Here is a 13,277-nt window from a genome sequence, read left to right as displayed (position 1 = left end):
CCAGTCATCATGCCACGCTGAGGCAGTGTCCCACATAGCTCAACTGGAAGGACCTACAACTAGAATATGCAACTATGTACTGGGGGGGCTCTTGGAAGAAGGGACAAAAAAGAGGAAGATTGGCAATGGATGTTAGCTCAGGGCCAATCTTAAAAAAAAGACTGCTCTTTCCCCCACTGAATGCTCTTGGCACTGCATTTTACTCTTATCTATCATCTTACTTTTGACCACAAGGTTTACAACTATCCCTGGGTATGAGCAGGAAAGGAAGGAAGAAATGGTGACTATTAATATGGTTTTTGGAAATTTGTGGAAAAGTTGACCCCTTTAGTCAAAGTTCTCAGTTTAATTTCATATTGGCGCTTCTACCTGGTCATGAAGTGAAATGCAAGAGAATTTTTTTTTTATTGAGTTAATGATAGGTTACAATCTTGTGAAATTTCAGCTGTACATTAATGTTTGTCATTCGTGTTGTAGGTGTACCCCTTCACCCTTTGTGCCCACCCCGCACCCCACCTTTCCCCTGGTAGCCACTAATCTGTTCTCTTTGTCCACATTTTTAAATTCCTCATATGAGTGGAGTCATACACAGATTATCCTTCTCTAGCTGGCTTATTTCACTTAACATAATTCCCTCAAGGTCCATCCATGTTATTGCAAATGGAATGATTTTGTTCTGTTTTGAAATGCAAGAGAATTTTATCTGCTGTTGGCATAATAAATTTTCAACTGAGTTTCAGTTAGAGACTTTCAGTGCATTTTTTGGAAAGGGCATTATCAAATAAGACTTTTAAAAACTCCAACTGTACATCTGATTTGCACTAATATTAGTATTAGTTGTAGTTGTCCTTACAATAGATGATTTTATTATGAGAAGGAAAAAGAATGATGAAATGAAGAGATGTGTTCAAGTTCCACTGCTGGATCTGGAAGCATAAATAATGGAAATATTGAGGAAAATATTAACTCAGTAGACTTTTTTGAGCTGCACTATAAAAGGAAATAAACATAAGACTTTATAATTAAGATTATTTAAAATGTGGTTTTATCAAATGTATAAAACTCAATGAAAATGACATGCTGCAATATATTCTCTGTAATTCTTGGAAAAATATTTTAATTAAAGATACGTGAACATACAGCACATCCACCTGTTGATATGTCTATAGGACGCTGTGACCATAAGGATAGCGTCACCCAGATCACTGCTGCTTCAGGACCAAGGCATTCAGTGCTTCATCTGCTTGGAGCCTTGGCTGGTGATTCCCTTCAGCTGAGTTCTTCCCAGTGAGCGCTCTTGGCTAAAGAAAGGTTTTAATATAATATCCCCTTTCCAGAGACTGCTTATATCCAATGACCGGTTGATGCTGGCGATTCCAGCCCCATTGTCCCAATTTGGGCAACTCTTTGGAGCCACCCAAGGCTCCATGGCTCCTCTAGGGCTGACGTAGAGCACCCAAGGAAGAGGCCCTCCCAGGGCTGAGATCCAGACCTTGTTGGAGAAGGCATGGCTATAGCTCACTGAATGGCAGAGAAGTCGCTGTGGTGCTGTGCTGGTGGATCTTACTGGAAATCTGCCCTTTGGAATCTTACCCTTTAGAAATCCACCTCTAATGTGCCAGGGAAAACTGTTCAAGAGGAAGTGTCTCAATGAGGCACTCTGCTACAAAACCACCCAAAAGAGGCACTGGGGGAAGCTGCTGGCCACTAGGTGTTGCTGGCTGCCGTGCATTGCAGGCCCCTGGTTCTGGAAAAGCTGAGAATGATATAGGAACCGAGGGCTAGGGAAACTGCAGGAGCTGGGCACTGGGGAAGTCAAAGATGCTGTAGGAGCCTGGTAATCTGGCACCCCAGAGCCAGGAAGCAGAACCCTTTTTCATTCTACAGTGTCTCTCCATCAACCTCTATTGAGGGAGTTTAGCATCATGCCAGCTGACAAAGGAAAAAAAAAATATATATATATATATATATATATAACATATATAATAAATATTTATATATAAATAATATATAAATATGTAAGTAACATATATAAATAATTATATATATATAAGTGGTTTTTTTGAGGAAGATTGGCCCTGAGCTAACATCTGTTACCAATCTGCCTATTTTTGCTTGAGGAAGATTGTTGCTGAGCTAACTTCTGTGCCAATCTTCCTCTGTTTTATGTGGGATGCTGCCACAGGGCAGCTTGACAAGCGGTGCTGGGTCAGCATCTGGGATCCGAACCTGCAAACCCCGGGCTGCCAAAGCGGAGAGCACTAACTTAACCACTATGCCACCGGGCTGGCCCCCAAAATATTTTTTTAAATGAGACCAGATCCATTTTTACAGAGCACACAAAAAGTAAATTTAGAGCTAACAGACAATCAATCAATAATCAGCACAATCTAACTCTTTGACTAGTCAGCATCCATATGCACCCTCTACATAAATTTGAACTCCTGTACAACAGCAATATCAAAAAACACTTTATCTTTGTACTAACAAGATATGGCTATCTTTTTTACAAATGAAGAAGTTCTCACAAATGAGAGATTCCCCTAAATGAGGAGATTCACAGACCCAGGAATCATTGTATCCCTTAATAGATATGCTAATTACTTCTTAAATTCAGTCACAGTCGGATGGAATACTCTACTAGTAAAGGCCAAATTATAAATTAACTTCCAACAACTTACATATAAACTAAAAATGGACAAAGGAAAGAAAAGAAAAGAACATATACAAATAAACACATACATATAATAAGCAAATAGAAATATGCAAAGCCACTACAGTCTTCATTTTTGTAATTGGTCATAGCTGATTTCTATGACTTCCTTCTTCCACAGCCCGTTCTGTATTTCTGCCATCCTCAGCCGGAACCTCAGCTTCTCTAGGTTCCTTACCTGGTGGGGTGATCTGTTTTGATGACCTCCTATTCACTCCACTGGTAAGGGAGGGCTCACCCCCCAACAGTACAAGATGGCCAAACACATGACACCCAACACTGACCAGCTGAAATAAACAGAAGTTTATTAATCAAACATACTCATAGCCCCAGAGGAGGACACGGAATGCCATGCAGGGCCCAATGGCGTTGCACTCAGAAATAAAGGGAATGAGCGATAGCTGTGGGAAGCAGGTTTTATAGTAGCCAGGGGGCGGGGTGACCCCTGGTTCCCAGGGGAGGACGTCATTGGCTTGTTTAAATAATTTCACGGACTGGCAGAGAGGTAAAACTTGCTAGTTTGAGGACTGGGTGGTGTATCTGGTCTGGCTGATAGGGGAACAAACTAGGTGGGGAGCCTTTTCCACTGGTGGGGACTCATATCTGGCAAAAGCAAGGAACTCACAGTTAGGCCTTTGGGCCCTGTGGGGCCCAAGTATGTCATGGCAACAGCACATGACGTTTTAGGCCTTAGAACACATGATCTGAACTTTCATTCCCAAAAGGTCTGAGTCTCAATCATGCTGCCCTTTTGAGTTGCTGTAGTTTTCCATTAATCATTACTATTGGGCATGGAAGTACCAAGAAATGCTCCCAGAGAATTCCCTGGATCCATACATAGTCTTCTTGCCTCCAGAAGCAACCCAACTTCATTTTGGGACTTGGAATCCACGACTCCAGCAGTAGATTATTCCCTTCCTTTTTGTTTTTTGCCTATTGGCTCAGTGGTATAAGGGACCTAAAACGTTCAGGTGGTAATCTTATCTTCCAATTCAGCGGCTCCATTATTGTGTCCCCAGTGGATGCATTCTCCCTGGGGACAAAGACCTTCAAATCAGCAGGGCTCAAAATTTCCAGGACAGTAGGAAAAAATTCTGCAGGTGAGTTATTGGGTATAACAGTGAGAGGAGCCGCTCCCACTTCCACTCCTTGATTCCCAGACCAATGTATTCTAGGGGAGACAGCACCATATGGTGGTCTCTGAGTCAAAGCATATACTGAATCCCATAAATACAGAACTCCATCTTTTCAGGTTGTTGACTCCCAACTAGCACCATAAGTGAGTCTTCAGTAAGCCATTCCACCTTTCAACTGAGCTAGCTGCTACTCGATGATAGGATATCGGGTTAGACCAGTTCATTCCATGGACATGAGCCCATTACTGCACCTCCATTCTTGTGAAATGGCTTCCTTGACCAGACACAATGCTGTAAAGAATGCCATGACAGTGAGTAAGGCATTCTGTGAGTCCATACCTAACGGTGCTGGCACAAGCATTAAGGGCAGGAAAGGCAAATCCTTTTCCGGGTATGTGTCTATTCCCATGAGAACGAATCTCAGCCCCTGCGTGTTGGAAGTAGTCTAACGTAACCAATCTGCCATCGAGCGGTTGGTGCTTCCCCACAGGGAAAGCGCCTCATCCGTTCTCTACTGTTGGCAGATTAGGCACTTGGCAATGCTGTTAACCAGGTGAGCCTTGGTAAGAGGAAGTCCACATTGTTGAGCCCATGCATAACCTCCATTCATGCCACCATGACCACCTTGTTCACAGGCCCATTAACAAATGGATGGCTGAAGTAAGAGGCTGAATAACATCCACAGAACACATCGCTTTGTTTACTTGATTATTAAGAATCTCCTCTGCAGTGGATGCTCTTTTGTGGGCATTTATATGGAACATACATACTTGAAAGCCTGTGCTCATCAGAGAGGTCAATACATATATCTCTTCCTCAGAATTCCCTGTCACCAATTTTCCAATATTATTTCTTTCAAGTCCCTGACCAACACTAGTAACTGTCCATGAATCCATGCAGATCCATACTTCTGGCCATCTCTCATACCAGACTAATGAGAAAAGCCAAATATATTGCTCAAAATCATGCCCACTGAAAGGACTGGTCTTCACCACTGTCCTCAGAGTCACCTCTGAGTAAAGTCATAATGCTGCAGCTATCAACTTTCAGGCAGTACAGCATACCATGCAGACCCGTCTGTGAACCAGGCTCAAGTTTTTCCTTCCTCAGTCAACCACTTGTAAGGAACATTCCAGCTGACCACAGGCATGGACTGAGGGAGAGTAGTCAATGCCATAGGAGATGGCATCATATGAGTCTGAGCCACCTGTTTGTGCAACTTACTTGCACCTTTTGGACCTGCTGAAGTTCGGTCTCTTACGTATCATTTTTATTGATGATAGATTGCTGTTGCTAATACCCAAACTTATGGCTAGATGGGTCATACAACACACAGCTTACGAAGCTCAAGATGAATGGTCACCTAATGTTCCAAAGTCAGAGTTTCAATCTCTACCAAGGCCCAGTAGCAAGACAAAAGCAGTTTCTCAAAAGGAGCATGATTATCTACAGAAGAGAACATACATTTGCTCCAAAATTCTAGACGGCAGCTTTGTGATTCTCTTCTTGGTGCTTACCAGAGCCTCTGTACAGCATCCCTATTTGCTACAGACACTTCAAGCACTTCTGGATCTGCTGGATCATAAAGGCCAAGTGGTAGAATGACTTCTACCTCAGCCTGAACTTACAGAGCCTTCTCTTGTTCTGATCACCTCTCGAAACTTGCAGCCTTGAGAGTGACTCTGTAGATAGGCTAAAGTAGCACGCTCAGATGTCAAATATGTTGCCTCCAAACTCCAGGAGGCCTGCCAAGCTTTGTGCCTCTTTGTTCAGTGGGCACTTTGGAGCAGATATGTCAACGTCCTGCAGACCTCTGAACTCAAGAAATTTCACTGAAGTCATGGTCCCCGAATCTCATGGGGTTTATCTTTCACCTTCCCATTATGATTTACTAAGGCACGTAGAGCCTCTCCTACTTCTCAGATCCAGATGACATAATGTCACCAATGCAATGCACCAGTGTGATCTTTTGTGGAATGTCAAGATGATCAAGGTCTTGTTACGGAACCTGAAGTAAGTTCGCTCATCCATTGCACAGCAAGCCAATCTCTGACACTGGGTGTGGTGGAAGAAACTAGGAATTTTACTTTTGCACAGGGCTGAGCAAGGAGCGAGGGCAGCTAAGGCTCAAATCCCAAACTCCCCGAAAAGCTAAAAGGAAGCGTTTTTATTTGGGGCTTTAGGTAGGGGAGGGGGAGCATACGGCCTTGCTGGTCGGAGCTTTCCCACCAGCCTGTCTTTGGCTTTGAGCCACTTGCAGAGAGGAGGGAGCTCACGACCTTGCTGGTCAGCAGCTTTCCCACCAGCCCGTATCTCCTTGTAGGGAGGAGATGGTCCAGGTGCTTGTCCTCGACAGTGTCTGTCTCCATGAGGATAGCGGATTCTGGAGCCAGGAAGCCAGAGAGTAAGCAGGGAATGTGTATATGCTGGGTTTAATGTGGGGAAACTGATATCAGGGTTGGTATCAGTCTCTGCAGACGATTTTGTGTCAAAGAACAGGAGAGTCAACATAGCCCACAGGTAACACCATGAAGGTATACAGGTGAAACAAAATTGCTTCTGGTAGTTCTTCCAAACTGGTATAGAGAAAAAGGGATTAGCCAGGTCAGTAGCTGTGTCCCAAATGCCTGGGAATATGTTGATTTTTTTCTAGTAAAAGTCCTGCATGAGGGACAGTAGCTGCAACTGGAGCCACCATCTGGTTAAGTTTGCAATAGTCCAGCCAAACTGGTGAATTAAATGAAGATGATCTTCTTTCAAGTCTTTCATTGTAGCATGACTTTCTAAAATTCCTGCAAGGATGCAGTGTTGCTTGTGTTCACAGCACGTGCATGCCACATAACGACGTTTCGGTCAATAACATACCATGTATATGACAGTGGTCCCATAAGATTAGCACCTTATAGCCTAGGTGTGTACTAGGCTATACCATCTAGGTTTGTGTAAGTACATTCTATGATGTTCGCACAACAACAAAATTGCCTAATGACATATTTCTCAGAATGTGTCCCCATGGTTAAGCCATGCATGACAGTATTATCCTTGAAGGGAAAGGAAGTTCCAGGGACTTCCATTTAGCCCCTCCTACAATAATGGCCCTCACCCCATGCAGGCTGGGGGGTGGGAGTAAAGGCTCAACCCTATTGTCCAAATTGGGCAGCTCCTTAGGGCCATCCCACCCCAGTGCCGCAGCTCCCCATGGGGTGACGGACTTCCTGCATGCAGATCTCTCACAGTCTGCTTCCTGTAGAGCTTGAGCTGCGATCAGTCCTTCTGATATTTTCAGAGAAAGAAAAAGGTTAGAGCGTTCAGCTCAATATTTTATTGTGCTATGGCTATTAATGAAAAAGTCATTACAATACAATACAATAATATTTATTCACATTTGGTGTGGCAAGATAGTCAAAATTTTTATTCTATTTTGGTATATCGATATGGTGTGTACAATATTTCAAATCAGCTGATAAAGTAGAAACTCTCCCTCTCAGTGATAAGACTATATCTCATCAAATCTACACTGCCGTAGAATATCAAGAAGCGATTATTTTTAGACCATTAAGTCTGGTGTAGATTTGGTGTCTATTTCCCTACAGCACCAATACTTTAAACTGCACAATACTTTTCATTTATGTTACATATCAGGCAAGATAATTTTATGGAGGTTTAGTTGTATTTAAATTTAACTTTATATTTACAGGATTGAATACACTAACAGGATTAGAAAATCCTGTTATTAGAAAATCACTGTTAATCAGTATACATTAAACTGGAAAAGTTGTAAATGAGTTACAAATGCTGGAGCTACAAATATGACCAGAAAACGTAGTGGCACTATTAAATTCTTGGAAGAAGTGTAGGAACAATTCTTTATATAACAAAGCTTTGGCACCCAGAGAGATTCTTCTGAATCTCATTAGATACATTTGAAAATGCAGCAAGAATTATTAAAAGGAAGCTCATCAAAGAGCTGAATTTTTTAAATAATACATTTTGTTCAAAGATTGGACCTATCATAGTGAAATTTGTTGATTGTCATGAAGGACAATACTAAGTAGCTTAACTGAACTCAGTAATAAGATACACATTTTTCTACTTGAAAAGTAACTGCATTTGGCAAGTATTTTCAAAGCTATTATTTGACAAACAAAATTGGCATGTTTAACTGTTATTCTTGGCATTCTTAACGGATTACATTGAAAGCACAGGGGAAAATTATATGTTTCAACATGTGAAACATATTCAAAGACTCCAAAGGAAGGGCCAGTCCGGTGGCACAGCGGTTAAGTTTGCACATTCTGCTTTGGCAGCCCAGGGTTCACCAGTTCGGATACCTGGTGCAGACATGGCACCACCTGTCAAGCCATGCTGTGGTAGGCGTCCCACATATAAAAAGTAGAGGAAAAGGGACACAGATGTTAGCTCAGGGCCAGTCTTCCTCAGCAAAAAAGAGGAGAGTTGGCAGATGTTAGCTCAGGGCTAATCTTCCTAAAAAAACACACAAAGACTCCAAAGGAAATTGTTATGACAAGCAAAACTTAAAAGTAATCACCAACATATTGCAATATATGGAAAAGAACAATGTTAAGATGGTTTGAATGAAATAAAGTAGCAAATATTGTTTCAAATCCTGTTTGTTACATCTTATTTCTCTGTTTCAAACGTTAATCATTACTTTTCAGAAGAGAGTTTTAAACATTAAAGAAAAATGTTTAGATAGAAGATTCTTTTGTTTTTCAAAGCCTTTATTCAATAATTGTGTTAAACTTGCAACCAAAAGAAGAAGGGAATATTATAGCTAGTTTAGTTTGTATTGAAGAATGATTCATTGGTATTGAAGAATGATTGAAAGGCATAAAGTGTCATCATTGTGAGTAATATTAAAGAATAATAGCCATAGATACATGATCTGAGGGTGGAGTTTTTAGACTCTTGACATGAAAAGGTCACTTATCTGACATCTGTGTGGGCCCAGTCAATGTGCTGGTGTCTCTTCCTCTTCTTGTTAGGGTACCAGTCCTACTAGATTAGGGCCCTACACTTATGACCTCGTTTAACCTTAGTTACCTCCCTAAAGGCCCTGTCTCCAAATCAGTCACATTGGATAGAAGGGTTTCAACATGAGTTTGAGGAAGACACAATCCAGCCCATAACATTCTGCCTTCTGGCCCCCCAAAATTCATGTCCTTTTCACACACAAAATACATTCGCCCCATCCCATCAGATCCAAGAATCTTAATCCATTCCAGCATCAACTCTATAACCTAAAATCCAAAGTCTTGTCTAAATATCATCTAAATCAGATATGGGTGAGACTGAGTTACCATTTATCCTGAGGCAAAATTCCTCTCTATCTGAGAATCTGTGAGACCAGACAAGCTCTGTGCTTCCAAAATACCACGGTGGGTCAGGCATAGGACGACCATTCCCATTCCAAAAGGGAGAAATCAGAACGAAGGAAGGAATGAGGGGTCCCAAGAAAGGCCAAAACCTAGCAAAGCAAGTTTCATCAAATCTTAAGGCTAAAGAACAATCCTCTTGAGCTGGATGCTCTGCCTGCTAGGCCCAGCAGTTCAGCCCCCACAGTCCCAGGCTGCAGCCCCACCCCTTCAGCTCTGTGCAGGCCCCACTCCTGAGGTACAGTTAGTCTGTGACAAAATTCCTACCAGCATTTTGCTCACGATGATAGATTTATTCTCTGAGATGATAGAAGCATTCTCTACAGCTCTTCTCTTTTCCACTTGAGCCTTAAACCAGAATCACCCTTAACATCTATATTTCTACCAATGGTCCCTTCAAGGCAAACTAGGCTGTTTCTAGCATGCACCTCAAAACTCTCCTGGCCACTGTACATCACCCAGTTCCAAGGCCTTGTCCACATTTTTAGGTATTTGTTACATCAGCGCTCTGTTCTTGGTACCAAAGTCTGCATTAGTCTGCTCAGGCTGCTGTAACAAAATACCGTAGACTGAGGGGCTTAAACAAGAGAAATTTATTTTCTCACAGTTCTGGAAGCTGAGTCCAAGATTAAGGTGCTGGCTGGGTTGTTTTTGCTGAGACCTGTCTTCCGGACTTGTAGACAGCAAATCTAACAAGAATGCATCACTGAGGGTAGCCTGGGTGATCTAGTGGTTAAGTTGGGCGTGCTCCACCTTGGCAGCCCGGGTTCAGTTCCCAGGCGCAGACCTACACTGCTGGTCAGTGGCCATTGTGTGGTGGCAGCACACATACGAAATAGAGGAAGATTTGTGGCAGATGTTAGCTCAGGCTGAATCTTCCTCAAGCAAAAAGAGGAGGATTGGCCATGGATGTCAGCTCAGGACAAATATTCCTCAGAAAAAAAAATCATCACTGAGTACTTCTAATTCTTATCTCTATCAGAAAACAGTTGGGTATAGGGGCCAGCCTGGTGGCGCAGTGGTTAAGTGTACCCATTCTGCTTCTCGGCGGCCAGGGCTTCACTGGTTCCGATCCCGGTGTGGACAGGGCAACGCTTGGCACTCCATGCTGTGGTAGGAGTCCCACGTATAAAGTGGAGGAGGATGGGCATGGATGTTAACTCAGGGCCAGTCTTCCTCAGCAAAAAGAGGAGGATTGGCGGCAGTTAGCTCAGGGCTAATCTTCCTCAAAAAAAAAAAAAAAGAGAGAGATTGTGTAAATCTATGACCAACATAAAAAAATCCAATTGTATAAATCCTCTCTTTAACAAGTAAAAATGAGTGAGACAGCACCTCAGTGATTTTGTTTTAGTAATAAAAATCTCTTTTCAACAACAAAAAGAATTAAAGGATGAATCACATAATATCTAAGGCAACCTTTAAAATGAGAAAAATAATTTATAAATAGCTAAGAGCAGGAAATGGAATAATCAATACTGTTTGTGAATACAAAATAAGACAAGAAACGAGAGTAGAAGGAAAAGAGGACAGGTGAAAAATAAAAAAAAAAACTGTAAGGAGATAAATTTAAAACCTATTATATAATGACCATGTTAAATATAAATAGCCAAATTAAAAGACAAAAAATAGGCAATGAGATTTTAAAAACAAAATTTATAAATACTGCTTAAACAAAAACTACTTAAATAGTCCATTTAACCTAACAAACTTACTGGCTAAATGAATTCTGGAAAGTCCATATACTGGAATACTATGTACCTAGAAAATAAATATGAAGAGTGATGAAGGGGCCGGCCCAGTGGTGCAGCAGTTAAATTTACACGTTCGGCTTCTCGGTGGCCCGGGGTTCACCGGTTCAGATCCGGGTGCGGACATGGCACCGCTTGGCAAGCCATGCTGTGGTAGGCGTCCCACATATAAAGTAGAGGAAGATGGGCACGGATGTTAGCTCAGGGCCAGTCTTCCTCAGCAAAAAGAGGAGGACTGGCAGTAGTTAGCTCAGGGCTAATCTTCCTTAAAAGATAAAAAATAAAAAATAAAGAGTGGTGAAGCTATTTATGTACTGATATAAAAAATTCCAATAAGTTTACAATAATACTTAGCGTTTGGTAAGCCCGCAGTCAATGTTAGCTGTTATTATCCCACCAGAACATAAGCTACATGAATGTATGGAGCTTGTCTGTTTTGTTCACTGCTGATCCCCAGTGTCTAGAACAGTGCCTGGCATACGGTAGGTACTCAGGAAATATATTTTAATTTTTAATCATGGAAAATGTCAAACACACACAAAAGTAGAGCAAATAGGATAATGAACCCCCACCTCATTTCAATCACCCAGCCTCAGTAAACTTGCTTCGTCTACACTCTCACTCTCTTTTTCCCCCCTCAATGGATTATTTTTTAGATAAAATTGGTGTATAACATTATATAAGTTTCAGGTACACAATATTATAATTTGATATTTGCATACACTTCAAAGTGATCACCACCATAAGTCTGGTTACCATTCATCACCATACACTTGATCCCCCTCACCCGTTTTGCCCTCTCCCCACCCCCTTCCCCTCTGGTAAGTACCAATCTGTTCTCTGTATCCATGAGTTTGTTTTTGTTTTGTTTGTTTGTTTTGTTTTTTAGATTCCACATATAAGTGAGATCACGCAGTATTTGTCTTTCTCTGTGTGACTTATTTCACTAGCATAATATCCTCAAGGTCCATCCATGTTGTCACAAATAGGAAGATTTCCCTTTTTATGGCTGCATAGTATTCCATTATATGTATATATACCACATCTTCTTTATCTGTTCATCGATTGATGGACACTTAGGTTGTTTCCATATCTTGGCTATTGTAAACAATGCTGCGATGAACATAGGGGTGCAGATATCTTTTCAAATTAGTGTTTTCACATTCTTTGAATAAATACCCAGAGATAGAATATCTGGACCATATAGTAGTTTTATTTTTAATTTCTTGAGGAACTTCCATATTGTTTTCCATAGTGGCTGCATCAATTTATATTCCCACAAACAGTGTACAAGGGTTCCCTTTTCTCTACATCCTCTCCAATACTTGTTATTTCTTGTTTTGGGATTTTTTAAATAACAGGCAATCTAACAGGTGTGAGGTGATATCTTATGGTTTTGATTTGCATTTCCCTGATAAAGAATGATGTTGAACATCTTTTCCTGTGCCCATTGGCCATCTATATGTCTTCTTTGGAAAAATATCTATTCAGACACTTGGCCCATTTTTTTAACCAGGTTTTTTGCTCAATGGATTTTAAATCAAAGAAAGACATTGTGTCATTTCAACCATAAATACTTCAAATTTCATTTTAAGAGAGAACTCCATATCACACCTAAACAATTAACATTAATTTCTTAATACAGTAAAATATCCAGTCAGTGTTCACATTTCCCCATTGGGTCACACATATTTTTATATTTTTTGTTTATTCAAAACATATACATACTGTTTGTTCAAATCAGGATTAACAAACATTTTTGAATGAATTTGCTGATTTCAGGAACAAAGCATCCTTTTATGACTGGGGAAGGTGAGTATATTTTTGGGGTTTTGTTGATGCTGTTGTATTTGGGGTCTTGTTTTCTGTTTTTGTACATGCACAAAATTTCTCTGGAGGGATACAGAAGAAACAGATAACATAGAATGGTTCCCCTGGAGAGGAACTCAGAAGGTCCCAAGGGGGAAGAAGACTTTTCTCCCTGTTCACCCTTATGAATTTTAAACCACGTGAATTTATGATTTATTCAGCAACTGGGTGAATAAAAGTTAAAAGTTTTAAAAAGGAAGTCCTAAAACATCATAAACAGGACTAGAGTGTGGGAAGGTCCAAGTGGGAGGGGCCATTGTTCCGAGCCTGCCGCAAGGTGGCAGCAGAGTGACATAAAACTTGGTTCTGGCCCCTGGAAGGATGCCTGATGTCAGCCTCCCTCCCCACCTACGACAGGAAAATCCTGGTGGGTGCCTGTCGCCTCTACCCTAAGCTGCGTGACTGGGTGGGCTAA

This window comes from Equus caballus, chromosome 10 (genome assembly GCF_041296265.1).
Source record: "Equus caballus isolate H_3958 breed thoroughbred chromosome 10, TB-T2T, whole genome shotgun sequence".
NCBI lineage: Eukaryota > Metazoa > Chordata > Mammalia > Perissodactyla > Equidae > Equus > Equus caballus.
This window is presented reverse-complemented; position numbering follows the sequence as displayed.